At 40.4% G+C, this 14,575-nt stretch overlaps 1 protein-coding gene across 2 annotated transcripts in view; it reads left to right on the forward strand.

Moving 5' to 3' along the window:
* The first annotated feature begins 2,422 nt into the window (after positions 1–2,422).
* LOC108431164 (P2Y purinoceptor 3) overlaps positions 2,423–14,575 on the forward strand; it is a 55,056-nt gene continuing 42,903 nt past the window's right edge. For both annotated transcript variants that reach the window (XM_017704150.2, XM_017704149.2), the window contains exon 1: positions 2,423–2,817. The gene's annotated coding sequence lies outside the window, so the exon portion shown is untranslated. The remainder of the gene's footprint in view (positions 2,818–14,575) is intronic.

Here is a 14,575-nt window from a genome sequence, read left to right on the forward strand (position 1 = left end):
TTTGGAACATGTAGTTGGCATCAAATTCAAAATGGCCAAATATTTTTCAAAAAACAATAAAATTTCTCCATTTCAACATTTCAACATTTGTCGGAAGAAAACCTTGTATCTCCAAGATGGTAACTTTACAGGAGAAGGAAAAAACCTACTGTACTTTGAATGTAAGTCAATGGAACCAGAATTTTTTCCAAGCAATTTTGGTTGGAAATTATATGTATAAAGGTTTCTGATCATCCAATTGCTTTTAAAATAAGATAGAGACAGCATGAATAAACATACAGTGGGTTGCAAAAGTATTCATACCCCTTGAACTTTTCCATATTTTGTCACATTACAACCACAAACATAAATATATTTCACTGGAATTTAATGTGAAAGACCAACACAAAGTGGTATACAATTGTGAAGTGGAAAGAAAATTATACATGAATCAAAACATTTTTTACAAATAAAAAACTAATAAGTGCGACGTGCAAAAGTATTCAGCCCCCTTTTCCCTGAGTGCAACCAATTGCATTCAGAAGTTGCCTGATGACTGCTAATGACTCAAAAGGGTCCACCTGTGTGTAATCTAATCTCAGTACAAATACAGCTGCTCCGTGACGGCCTCAGATGTTGGTTAAGAGAATATTGGGGAGCAAACAGCATCATGAAGTCCAAAGAACACACCAGACAGGTTAGGAATATGGTTTTGGAGAAGTTTAAAGCAGGCTTAGGTTATAAAAAGATTTCCCAAGCTTTGAACATCTCACGGAGCACTGTTCAATCCATCATCCGGAAATGGAAAGAGTATGGCACCACAGTAAACCTGCCAAGACAAGGCCGTCCACCTAAACTTACAGGCCGAACAAGGAGATCACTGATCAGAGAGGCAGCCAAGAGGCCCATGGTGACTCTGGATGAAATGCAGAGAGCCACAGCTCAGGTGGGGGAAACTGTCCACAGGACAACAATTAGTCGTGCACTACACAAATGTGGTCTTTATGGAAGAGTGGCAAGGAGAAAGCCATTGTTAAAAGAAAACCATAAGAAGTCCCGTTTGCAGTTTGCCAGAAGCCATGTTGAGGACACAGCAAACATGTGGAAGAAGGTGCTTTGGTCAGACGAGACCAAAATAGAACTTTTTGGCCACAATGCAAAACGCTATGCGTGGCGGAGAAATAACACTGCACATCACTCTGAAAACACCATCCCCACTGTCAAATATGGTGGTGGCAGCATCATGCTCTGGGGGTGCTTCTCTTCAGCAGGGACCGGGAAGTTGGTCAAAGTTGATGGGAAGATGGATGGAGCCAAATACAGGGCAATCTTGGAAGAAAACCTGTTGGAGTCAGCAAAAGATTTGAGACTGGGGCAGAGGTTCACCTTCCAGCAGGACAACGACCCTAAACATAAAGCCAGAGCTACAATGGAGTGGTTTAAAAAAAAGAATATTCATGTGTTAGAATGGCCCAGTCAGAGTCCAGACCTAAACCCAATTGAGAATTTGTGGCAAGATCTCAAAACTGCTGTTCACAAACGCTCTCCATCCAATCTGACTGAGCTTGAGCTGTTTTGCAAGGAGGAATGGTCAAGAATTTCAGTCACTAGATGTGCAAAGCTGGTGGAGACATACCCTAAAAGACTTGCAGCTGTAATTGCAGCAAAAGGTGGCTCCACAAAGTATTGACTCAGGGGGGCTGAATACTTTTGCACGTCGCACTTATTAGTTTTTTATTTGTAAAAAATGTTTTGATTCATGTATAATTTCCTTTCCACTTCACAATTGTATACCACTTTGTGTTGGTCTTTCACATTAAATTCCAGTGAAATATATTTATGTTTGTGGTTGTAATGTGACAAAATATGGAAAAGTTCAAGGGGTATGAATACTTTTGCAACCCACTGTAAAATGCAACTTTTAAATGATCTTTCCAATTCCAGTTATAGATGATAAAGAAAGATTTATTCAAAACCGATATCACCTGTGTGAAAAAGTAACTGCCCCACACTAGACCTAGCGACTGCCGCTCGTGGCATTGACAGCTGCAATCAAACAACTGCGATGAGTCTGTTTCATCCCTGTGGTAGGAATGTCAGTCTTTGACACAGAGGCCTGGGAATGCCAGGCGTAGATCATTATCAGTGGAGCAGTGCAGGCAGGGAAATTACAATGTTTGTGGTGATGGACATCTCTAATGCTCAGGGGACACGGAAGGTCTTAATCTGACCCTGTGCTTAACAAAACAGCAGTTAGATCAACAAAAAATCCTTGAAACCTCAACAAAGGCGTTCTGCGGAACAGGCCCTTGTAGCAGAGCAGCGGGGCGCTGCTGCCTTGAAAGACACGTGATGTTTATAGTATCTGAGCTTGTATTAGGCTGGTGTAGAAACCGTCCTCGTTCACTGCCCTGCACTTTTCAGACGCTCCCTTACAGACCGTCTGCGCTCTGGAGCGCTCAGCTCAGCCGCTTACAGGAAGAACGTTTAAAAACGCAGTTTTAGTGATTTTTCTCGGGAAAACGAAGTTTTGGATTTGGTGATTTTTACCTGCGACAGAACTTCACCTCCTTTGTGCTTGCGCGCGCGTACGTGTGTGAGGTTCGCGAGGGAGTGAGTGAGTGAGTGAGTGCGCGTGCTCGAGCAGCGCGTGAACGCGAGGAGCTCCAGTGAAAGTGTGTGGCTCTGAGAGTCAAAACGCAGTGAAAGTCCAGCCAAGCGTTCATACAGACCAGAGGGAGGCTACCCTGCTGACCAGATGAGCTGAACGGGAGCGCTGCTGGACCCAGACTGACCCCTCACACCTCCATTCACACACACCAGAGAAGAAAAAACAAGGTAAGCAGTCGAGATAAAGTGTTTCATTAGGTTCCTTTGGCTACACAGCACATTTACTGTGACTCAAACAGACCAAAGACAGCACATACAGACTTCATGATCTCCGTCTGAACTACAGTGGACCTTTTTTAGCTTGCTGGTGGAACAAACCTCCTTTTTCATCTTCATTTTGGCCAAACAGCTTGAACAGCGACGAGTGAACTGTATTAATGGGCTGAACTGACGCGATATTGAAACCGTGAGTATCGGCCGATATCGATACTCCGATATTTCTTCCTTTAAGCTTTAAAAATGAGCTCATTTTAACAGGAACGGTTTCTGGGGTCAGATCAGGTCAGTGCCCACTCACAGTTAAAAAAAAGTGGTTCTAAAAGGGTTCTTTAGTAAAGAGAGTGGTTCTGAACTCTGTATAGAACCATTTCATGGCTAGATGGCTCTTTGCATGGTGAGAAGGCTCTTTGATGGTGAGCGTGTTGTATGTTGTTCTACATGGAAGGGTTCTGCTGTTGGTGCAAGCTTGACATCGTAATGAAAGCGGAACCTTTTTTGGTGCTACACTCTGTTAGAAATGAAGGTTCTGTTCAGGTACGTTTTTCGTTCATCAAGGTACAAACAGTCTAAATGTTCCCTTGAAGGTTCTAGAGTGGTTTTAAGTTCTGATTGTGAAGCTTAAATCAGGTTTTCCAGGTGAAAAGTTGGTATTTGTACCTTTTCATAACCGAATGTTTTAAAACAGAACCGTAGAATAAAAGCCTGGAGGCGAGACGGGGTGTGTGGAGTCAGGACAGCTTAGAACAGATCATTTCAGTGGATTATGGTTCAGTTATATTCCCTGACTAAAGGTACTGAGATGGACCCTTGAGGGTCCCACCCCAGTGACAAGAGGGGTCCTGCCCCAGAGACAGTTTAGCACCTTTAGAGTATATTTAACCCTATTGCTATTGGTAACTTTACACGAGAAGGAAAAAACTTATTTCACTTTTAATGTAAGTCAATGGAACCAGACCTTTTTCCAAGTCATTTTGGGCCATTTCTCTTGGTCCATTCATCATGAAATTTAGATATAATATAAAGAGCAACAGGCATTTTCAGACCACGCCAAAAACTGAAAAATGACAAAAATGGAGACATGAGATTTTCTTCTGACAGCAGCTACATACAACATGTTCACCATCAGTCTAGAGAACCGTTTCACCATGCTCAGATCCATCTAGAACTCATGGCTCTAAATAGAACCATTGCCTTTGCTAAATAACCCCAAAGAACCACCTTTTTAAAGTGTGTAGTTGATTAATATGAATTAATTTTAATTCTAATAGCACTAAGCAGTGAACCGTGTGATTTAAATGTGTTGGTTTCATATGAATAAAGGAAACTGAAAGACAGCAACTGTGTTGATGTTACACGTTTATATTTACATATAAAAAATTCTTTCTCCACTTTTCTGTGTGATTAGAAATGAATTAATATGCATTTTCTCTGCATATTATTTCAATTTCCGTCTGTGGACCAGAACTGTGTAACACATTTTATTTACAAGCAGCTGCTTAATAGTCTGAATAGTCAATTCAGACTTTTTAATAATATTTTTTTTATTATTTAGTTAAATATTCAGACAATCCCTGAAGATTATAAACTCCAATTTTCAAATGTATTAACTTCACTTTTCACTGGTTACCAAACCGGTTTTCAGTCCTCAGATCTTGCTATATTTCTCAACAGGGGGATGGGTTGCCAATTTCACCACAAATCGCCTTCCCAAACTTTGCTTAAAGGCTGTCTAACAGAAGCTAAAATGTTATTGTTTTCTTCTGTGTCTACGTTTCCAAACTACCCCAATGTGGCAGGAAAACTACACATCGGGCAAATCCTGAACATGTCATACTAATCACTCCGCAGCAAGACCAATGAAAGTGAAAGCATGTGATAAACACCTCTTCTGTAGATGAGCTCGTCCTGATTTGAACCTCTTAGTCTGACATGAATGCCGAAATCTCACATATGCGTGGAATGAAAACAGATAATGAAGATGTTTTTTTAGCATCTTTGGCAACGCCTCACATCCAACCTCAAATCCAGCTCTGAGTATCACCCGATGTCAGCCAAACGCTGTATCAGACAGGCTTGAGTAAAAAGTGACAATCCTTTTTACTTTGTATCCCTTTTCTTCATTAGAACCTGCAGGTTGGCTGTCTGAGATGTTTTGGACATCAACTGATTGTGGAAGATTATTAATATTGTAACATTAGAAGGGACATTGAGTGTGTTTATATTAAGTTAATAATACAATAACTGCATAAAATCAGATTTTGTAAGTAATCAGATCAGCGTGTTTACATGAACTTGAGTAAACAGAAAAGAGGGAAACTCCAGGTCTACCTGAATCACGCAATAATCAGATTTCTGCTTTGAAACCAGCCAATAAACCTGCAGAAGGAGGAACTTCATGCCGGAGGTTTTTTAATGAAAAACACTGCATCAGAGTAAAAGTTTACAGTACTGAGAAATCTGAAAGAAATCAGAGTAAGAGTTCACAGCACTGAGAAACCTGAAAGAAATCATAGTAAGAGTTCAAAGCACTGAGAAATCTGAAAGAAATCAGAGTAAGAGTTCATAGCACTGAGAAACCTGAAAGAAATCAGAGTAAGAGTTCATAGCACTGAGAAATCTGAAAGAAATCAGAGTAAGAGTTCACAGCTGAAAGAAATCAGAGTAAGAGTTCACAGCACTGAGAAATCTGAAAGAAATCAGAGTAAGAGTTCACAGCACTGAGAAATCTGAAAGAAATGAGAGTAAGAGTTTACAGCCCTGAGAAATCTGATTACTGAGCTAAAATCCAGCGTCTTTATCAGATTTCTTAATCAGATTTCTAGACTTTACTTTGATCTAAGAAATCAGAGTGTTTTGTTTGTGTGATTGCATTTGATTAATCAGTTAACTGCAGAAATCAGATTATGATCGGATTATTGAGTGCTTGTAAACGCACTAATTATGTTCGCAGAAGTCATGGTGCTTTCCTCTCCAGTTGTCCAGTTGTGTTGGCCACAGCCAGTTTTTTTCTAACAGAGCTCTCTAATCGGCTCATGTTTCCCACTCTCTTTCTCTCTCTCCCTCTGTCTCTCTCTGTCTCTCCCTCTCGCTCTCTTAGCTCTCACCTCACACAAATATACACACACCTCTGAGGTGGTTCGTAGTCCCACCCTGTACAATAAGAGTACATAGCAAAATGAACCCAGTGCAATAAATGCTGAAGAGCACATCACCTAAAACTACAATGTCAAAACATTTCCTGAACATGCTGCAATATAGTCATGAATTGGTCATGAACACATGAGTGATGAGCCTCTTTCAAAACTATGAAGAGCATTCGGTCACTGTGAAGTGATGACCTCCCGCTCAAGCGTCCAATTCTTGTCTATTTTTGCAGCACGTTGCCATCCCAGGTCACGGGCCCTGCTTCTTCGGTGACACTTGGTATGAGGTCCAGCATTATGCTAAACCTGGACGTTGTCTGTTGAGTCAGGTGTGCTTGAGCAGGACTGTAGGACTAGTTTCACCCATAATAAGCTAACCACTGTCTTCACATGTCCTTGACTGACTGGGTCAGGTTAGATAGCATTGACTAATAAAGGTGAAGATGCAGATGTGGCATGGTATTAAAGTTAGTAGGAAAGTACACAAACCTTTTTGCATTTGTCTTTTCCAAGCTCTTTTCCAAGCTCCATCCACAAATATGTCCCTTTATCACAGTGTTGTGAGGTTGGACAAGCTTTACAGAACTTTGGCGAAAATCCCACTCAGGCTGAATTTACATTTTGTTGCTGTATCATTTTGAGCTTCTATAAATTGCTACACTACTGTTTGTTGTAGCTAATTGAAAATTACTTGACTGTTTGGAAACAATTATCAATTTGCCACCACGCTAACATTAGTTTGATTGTATCACAAATAATGTACATCTGATCTGTCCTAACATTGAACACACATACAGAATAAATACTATTTGAAATTAATAATGTACTCTAAATGTAGGTATTTTGTTGGATTGGACCAAATGATTTGAATACTTGAGTATTTGTTACTCAAGTATTCAAGTATTGGTATTGTACAGTTTGTTATTTAGTGTTGAGCTTTTTTAAGCCAAAACAAATGTAGCCTAACAGTAAAGTACACCACATTTCACCAGCCAAGGCCTTTTAAAAGTAGAGTTATTGTTAACATGTGGAAAAATTATAAAAATTCATGCTAGAAATTCATAGCATCTCGCATCAGAGTGCAAAACTGCACTGGCCATTGAAGCTAAAAGTGCAGAGATGCATCAGATAGTACTGAGGTATATGATGCGTATCCAAGTACCAACATGCCTTTGTTTTCTTGTTCCATGTGCTTTTGTTTATGTAGGCCATGTGCTTTTGTTGCTGTTGTTCCAGTCTTTGTCTTCTCCCCAGTGTTGCCTTCTTGTCATCTGTCTCACCCATCTGTAGTTTATAGCCTCATCACATTATTAGTCTCGTGTGTTCCTTGTTTCCCCTCAGTGTATTTATACCCTTGTGTTTGCTTTGTCTCTTTGTCTTGCATTGTTTATACTGCTGTTCGATGTTCATGGGCTCATGATCCCTTTGTTTGTTAAACTCCGCTTCTGTTGTTCTTCAGTCTTGCTTCAGGTTTTAAGTTTGTCTTTCTTTGTGTTTAGTTTTGTTTTGCTCTGTTTACTTTCTGTTATTTTTCATCAGGGGCTTATCTGCTCTACCCAACTCAGCTACACAGTTTCTGGATTCTGTAAAAATTTTTTCTCTTATTTGACTTAAAAGACAGCTCACCCTTGCGCCCAGCCTCAATGCCCCAGCTTTATAAATAGATTTACAACATTTTTAGAACAAACAACAGATCTGTTTATTACAGCACATTTACAATCACTGGTGTTCAACGCTGTATCGGAGAAGTTATTTCTGTGCAGTGTTAGTGCAGTGCAGGGGCTGCTCTGAAACAAATAATAACTTCCACTCAAGTGTCCAATTCTTGTGTATTTTTGCAGCACAATGCCATCCTGGGTCACAAGTGTTGCTTCTTTGGTGACAGTTGGTATAAGATCCAACACTCTGCTTAACCTGGACATTATCTGATGAGCAGGAAAATATTCAATCTGTGCCGGACTCAAGGACTAGTTTGACCCGTAATAACATGTTTTTAAAGTGGTATCAGAGAAGTTTGCTCCATGCAGTGTTAGTACAGCGCAGGGGCTGCTCTGAAACTTTTCAGAAATAATAGAGTTTAGACCAAGCATATTTGTTCTGTCTGACTAAAACATGCTCCAAATATTAATGAGCCTCATTCACCACTATCTTCCTGACTTTGTTCTTAAATGTGTTCTTGATAAAGGTCCTCAGAAAAGTCTATGTCAGATTCATGACATTGTCCTTAAAGCACAGAACTGTCCTCACCTTTGTGCTCTTGGATGCTTGTAGATGTAACAGGGAGCAAGGAGGCGGACACATATGCGGAGATAAGCAAGATTTATTATGGGCAAATGCAGGGTCATAGTCAAGACGGTCCAGGGTCAGAGATCCAGCACGGATTGATCGGGGGACAGACATGACAGACACCAGAATCCAACAAGGAGAACAGTACAAAGACTAGTACAAATAACACAACCAATACAGCAGATAACAACAACAGTACAAATCAAACAAAGACCAGCACTAGACTAATGAAAACACAGGGCTTAAATACAAGAGGGCTAATGAGGGTTCACAAGACACAGGTGGAAACACAGGTGGGAATAATCAGGGGAGGAGTCACCAAAACAAGGGGCAGGACTAGGAAACCAAAAAAAATGTACATGGAAGATCAAAACACAACACGAACACATGGACAGGACTGGGAGGGGCCAATCGTGACAGTAGATTCTGTTCTTACCTAAGAACAAATCCCACATAAGAAAACACTGGTAAATGTCAGAATCTTTGTGAAAACTGCATAAGTAGGTTTCTACTTAAGAACGGTTGGTGAATGAGGCCCAATGTGATTTTCAGAATAAGGATCCAAGCACTCATTAAGAAATGTAATGCAGAATTCAAGTAAAATCCTGTTCTCACCTCTCGCGAGGGTCATGTTTTGTTTCCAAAGGCAAGAAGCAAACAAAACATTTTCGATTTCTCTCTTGTTATTAACTTTATCACTTTTTGACTGATTTTTATAACAAAGCTAAATGACCAGCCCATTACAGACCACTGGCTTCTTCTCAGTTTTGGTTTACTGCAAGGGTCGGCAACATGCGGCTCTTCTACTGTAATGTTGCGGCTCCACAGCTGAATTATATTAGTAGGTAATAATAAAATAATCCACCTTTACAGTAAAATAAAGCTGTGCGGATCAATCAACACAGGTTAACGGTAAATGGTCTTAAACTCTGGAGTTAATGTAGAACTGCTGATTCACCCTTTAACCCTGAAGATCAGCGCAGACTATGCATATGCACCATAGCAACACAGACAACAGTCTCATCTCACTAGTAGCTAATGAAATGGCAAAGAGAGAGATTTAAGACAAACATCGATCATTTTGTATTATATAAATAAAATTTGGAGACGAATGGACTTATTTGTGTTTATAATCAGTCCAACTGGTTTCCTGATACATTTAACCTGCAGTGAGAAACTGTCAAACACTAAAAATTGGCGAAGCATTAATCACTCCTTGTTCGCCAACTTCTTGTTCTTATTTTCCTTTTCCACCTTAAATGGTGCAGCAGTTCCATCCTGGCATGTCAAGCACAAGTTAAGGTGGAACGGGACAATTCGATCAAGAATCTGGTGAATGAGAAGCGACATCAGTCTCGTAAAAAGTCAAACATTGAGAGACATTTTCCAAGAAACTGTTCTACTTTTGAGAAGATATTTCCTGCTGGAGATGCGAGAAAAGCAAAGTGAAAGTGGAGTCTGTGATTTCATTTATATTGTATTTTTTATCCTGTACTAGTGCATCAGGACATACAGAGACACATTTACAGCCAAGATGGTAAAACTTTACTTCAATAAAATGAACATAAAATGTTGTGGCTCTCAAGGTGGATTGACTTTTGTTGGACTAAATGGCTCTTCTAAACATTTGGGTTGTGACCGCTGTTGAAGTGGTGAAGTTGAAAAACCTAGGCTTAAACAATGAAGCCAGGGCAGGAAAAGGATAATGACCTCTAGAAGGGAGAGTGATTGGAGTCCATTTCAATCCAGTCAGCTCAGGTGTAGTTCACCATATATAAAAATCACATGAATTTGGTTATCTGCTCTTCCCAACAAAATTCCCAAGTGCCACTTGGCATATTCACCTTTGGAGCAAGCGTTGCTTTTTTCCTTAATAAGTGCCAATGAAGGAGTTTTAAAGAAGTCTTTAGGAGAAATATTGTTGAAGCTCATAAAACTGAAAATGCTTACAAAGGTATTTAAACCTCTGTTAGTCCAGTCAGGCAGATGTTTTCTCTCACCATTGCTTTTCTCTCTACAAAGATCAGTACAAAGGCATGGTGTAAAAATTGTTACTTTAAAACGAAGCAAAGCACTGAGCTGCCAGTACAGCATCCCATTCTTGTGTTTGTTGCAGCCAATTATCATTCCTGTGTCGCTTGTGTTACTCTTTTGGTACCTTACAGCCAAATCGGAGACAGCTAGGAATCTGCAGGCGCCTCTCACAATTCATAATGTCTGTCTATGTGTCTCCTAGTACTGGTCAAAAGCCTCACACCTAAGCACATTATTTAGAACCTTTTATTTCAGCAGCATGTGTGCTTCTGCCTGTAAAACTATACACTGATCAGGCATAACATTATAACCACCTTCTTGTTTCTCATTGTCCATTTTATCAGCTCCACTTCCTATATAGGTGCACTTTGTTAGCCCCCTTTTACCCTGTTCAGTGGTCAGGACGCCCCATGGACCCTCACAGAGCACGTACTACTTGTGGTGGTGTGTTAGTGTGTGTTGCACTGGTCTGAGTGGATCAAACACAGCAGTCCTGCTGGAGTTTTTAAACACCTCGGTGTCACTGCTGGACTGAGAATAGTCCACCAACCAAAAATACCCAGCCGACAGCGTCCTGTGACCACTGATGAAGGACCAGAGGATGACAGACACAAACTGCAGCAGCAGATCAGCTATCGTCTCTGACTTTACATCTACAAGGTGGACAGACAAGGTAGGATTGTCTAATAGAGTGGACAGTGAGTGGACACAGTGGTTAAAAACTCCAGCAGCACTGCTGTGTCTGATCCACTCACACCAGCACAACACACACTAACACACCACCACCAGAATGATCTACTGCCCAAATAGTACCTGCTCTGTGAGGGTCTATGGGGGTCCTGACCACTGAAGAACAGGGTAAAAGGGGGCTAACAAAGTATCAGAGAAACAGATGGACTACAGTCTGTAACTGTAGAACTACAAAGTGCACCTATACAGTAAGTGGAGCTGATAAAATGGACAATGAGTGGAGACACAAGGAGGTGGTCATAATGTTATGTCTGATCGGTGTATGTCATTAGTTTAAATGCAAATAAACATAAATACAGTAAAACGTAAGAAGGATATCTTATATTCAAAACTGAAGTTGATATCTTGTGAGCTAGTTTGAGGAACAAATTGGAAATGATTATATTAACTCATTGGCTAATGTAAAATGTCCACTTATTGTATTAATATTACTTGTATTTACTGTAATATTAGTGTTTTTCTAAGCAAATGCTTACTGCCCAGATGAATAGTGTAAACCGTTTGGGTCATTCTACAGAAACGTCCATTTTTTTTTCTATCTCTCCATAGGAGTCACTGGTGTTACTGATAGTCATTAGTGTTACATATAATAAAGGAAACACCGGAGACATTTTTTTAAATGAAAATGCATTTTGCAAAATAACTGCTGCAGAGCATCAAACCACACGCTGTCAATCATGGAACATCCACTAAAACATGGAATTTTCCATTTGTGTTCTATTTTTTCACAGTCACCTCAGAATTAAGTTGGTCACTCCAGTGACTTCAGCTAAAAGCTTCATATGAAATCATGAGCTAAATGAGATAATCTCTGAGAACTGAAAGACTCACCATGAGCATTTCTTCATAGATCCTCAGAAAACAGGTGAAAGGAAGTCGAGTGACGTCATCAGTGTGACTTATTTTAATTCAAGGGATTTTTTTAATGCAGTAACACCAGTGACATGACCCATGGGGGGCTTTCCTTACATATTTTATAATATAAATCATTTTTTAAATGTCAAATCAAATATTTCATAGTCATGTATAGATTATTGCAGTTAAAAGTGCAGAAAAGCGTGTTTTTTTCCTGGAAAGATGGCTTCATCCTTTCCACTTGACTGTGGCGACGAGCTTCTCTGTGGTGCTTGGAATTGTTTTAAAAACCAATATAGCTAAATTCATGGTCAAGAAGGTGTAATCGGTAAAATAATGTGTTGTTTTATTTTAAAAATGTACATAAATTGTATCCCTAACATGTTTTTCAAGTGTAATATATCTATAAATGCTAAGGACACAAAAATGGACGTTTCCATTCAATTACTTATTTGCACAGCACTGAACTATAAGAAATAAAACATGAACAAAAGTGATATTTATAGGAGGTCACCACAGAGGAAACCACTGCTGTCCTATAAAACCACTGTTTCTCGTTTCATGTTCGCTGAAGAACACCTGGCCGTTCCCCAGAACGTTTGGAATAACGGTCTTTCAACAGATAACGCAGATGTTTAACTTTTTTAGCTGAAAAATACCCATCTGCATTTTCTCTTAAGTAGTATCATCCTTTTATAGCTTTTATGTGGTTGGGCTGTGCTGTATTGTGCTTCGGACATGAGGTCCAGGTTGAAACCCTCCTTATCATTTTAGCGTGAGTGGGCAGAGCTAAACTGCTGTAGGCTTAATCGGGGGATATATGCAAATGTGCTGGTTTTCATGACATCACAGAAACAGTGAAGTAAGAACAGCCGAGGGTTCACTTGATGTCCAGCGATGTTCGGTTGATGTTAAAATGCAGAACAGGGCTTCAGTTGAAGCCTGTAAGTCCATGTCCATTTTTAGCAGAGCATTTTGAGCTGTTCACCCCAAACCATTGACCACCTTTCCGGCTCGTCGCAGTCTCTGTTTGCATGACGTGTCTCTATCTGCATGTTTACAACACAGATCACTCACCGGTTTCATCAGAGTGACGCTGCAATGGACGAAAACTGCATGATCACCGCCACAAATTTACAGAAACTCGACGTTTTGTTGATGTGAGAGCATCTGCAGATTCACGGCTTCAGAAACAGTGTTGATGTCCGGAGCGCTGCACTGCGGAGCCATTGTCCATTTCTAAGCCATTGCTGTCCAGAAAAAGTCTCTGTGTTTTCATTAAGGAGTCCATTAGATTAGTAATGCTGCCACGAATGCTTTCTGTAATCAACATTTCAGACGTTACGACGGGACACACTGACGCAGAGATGTTATATAAGCGAAGTGAAAGACCTTAATCAACATTTTTCTTGTGTTTTGTTTGCATCCGTGCTTGACATGTACTTTTATGCACCAAAAACGAGTCATAATTCGGTTTAAAGTTTCCTTCCTCACTTACAATTCTTCCTTTATGCCTTAGCCATAAAGACTGATTTAGACTGATATATGTAAATGGGCTCTGTATTGATTGGCAGCTCTCATTCAAATAGCCGTCTGCTGGCACACTCCTTATAACTTCAACTTAAATAGGCGGGGCAAAACTGTTGCAGGCTGAAAAGGACATGTTTTTACCCAAACAGTGGGTTTATAAAGGGCTGTTTTTGCAGCTGAGCTTTTAGAGTTGAGGCCAAAAAATCTACATACACCTCACCTAAATAACTTCTTGTTAAGGGACCCTTATTAGTCCCACATCAGGGAAGTTTCACCTCCGCATTCTAACCCATCCATGCAGTGAAACACCACATACACACTAGTGAATGCACACACACTTGGGGGCACACGTGCCCAGCGCAGTGGGCAGCCCTATCTATGGCGCCCAGGGAGCAGTTGGAGGTTAGGTGTCTTGCTCAAGGGCACTTCAGTCACATACTGTCAGCTCAGGGGATCAAACCGGTGACCTACTGGTCACAGGGCTGGTTCTCTGTCCTCCATAAGAAGTCAGATGTTCACTGGGTCTAAATGTATCCATTTCATAGGTGTGTGGTGACAATGCATTTTAATTGCTTAACCTGAATCAAGCTTTTGGGGAGGCCTTCCACAAGCTTCTCACAATACTTTGCAGGAAACTCACATCAGGTTTGTGAGCCTTTTTCAGTTCAGTCCAATTCTCTACAAGATTTCAGTGAGGATTTTGTGGTGTTCACTCTAATTTTTTTTTATTTCATTGCCTTTTTCCTGTTTTCTCGGGAGCACTAGTACCTTTTCCCACAACACAGTGCTGCCACCACCATGTTTCACAGTTGGGATGGTGGTGTTTGGATTGAAAACCTCATAACCTCCATACACAGCGTTGATCGATATGGCCAAACCAAGCCCAGAATGTCCCGTGTAATGTATGTGTGTGTTAATTGCCAACAGGGGCCCCCCAGTGTCTCAACTGTGAGAAAATTTAAGCAGCTGATTTTGTCTTGATTTTGGGGTGGGAACTTTAGTAACCAGCAAAAAAAAGGATTCATTTCAACTTTGCAGCCAATCATAATGGTCAATCATAATGGTGCCTCTCCACATCATTTCTAAATTACTGCTTCATTTTCTCCTCC

Source organism: Pygocentrus nattereri, chromosome 7, assembly GCF_015220715.1.
Source record: "Pygocentrus nattereri isolate fPygNat1 chromosome 7, fPygNat1.pri, whole genome shotgun sequence".
Taxonomy (NCBI): domain Eukaryota; kingdom Metazoa; phylum Chordata; class Actinopteri; order Characiformes; family Serrasalmidae; genus Pygocentrus; species Pygocentrus nattereri.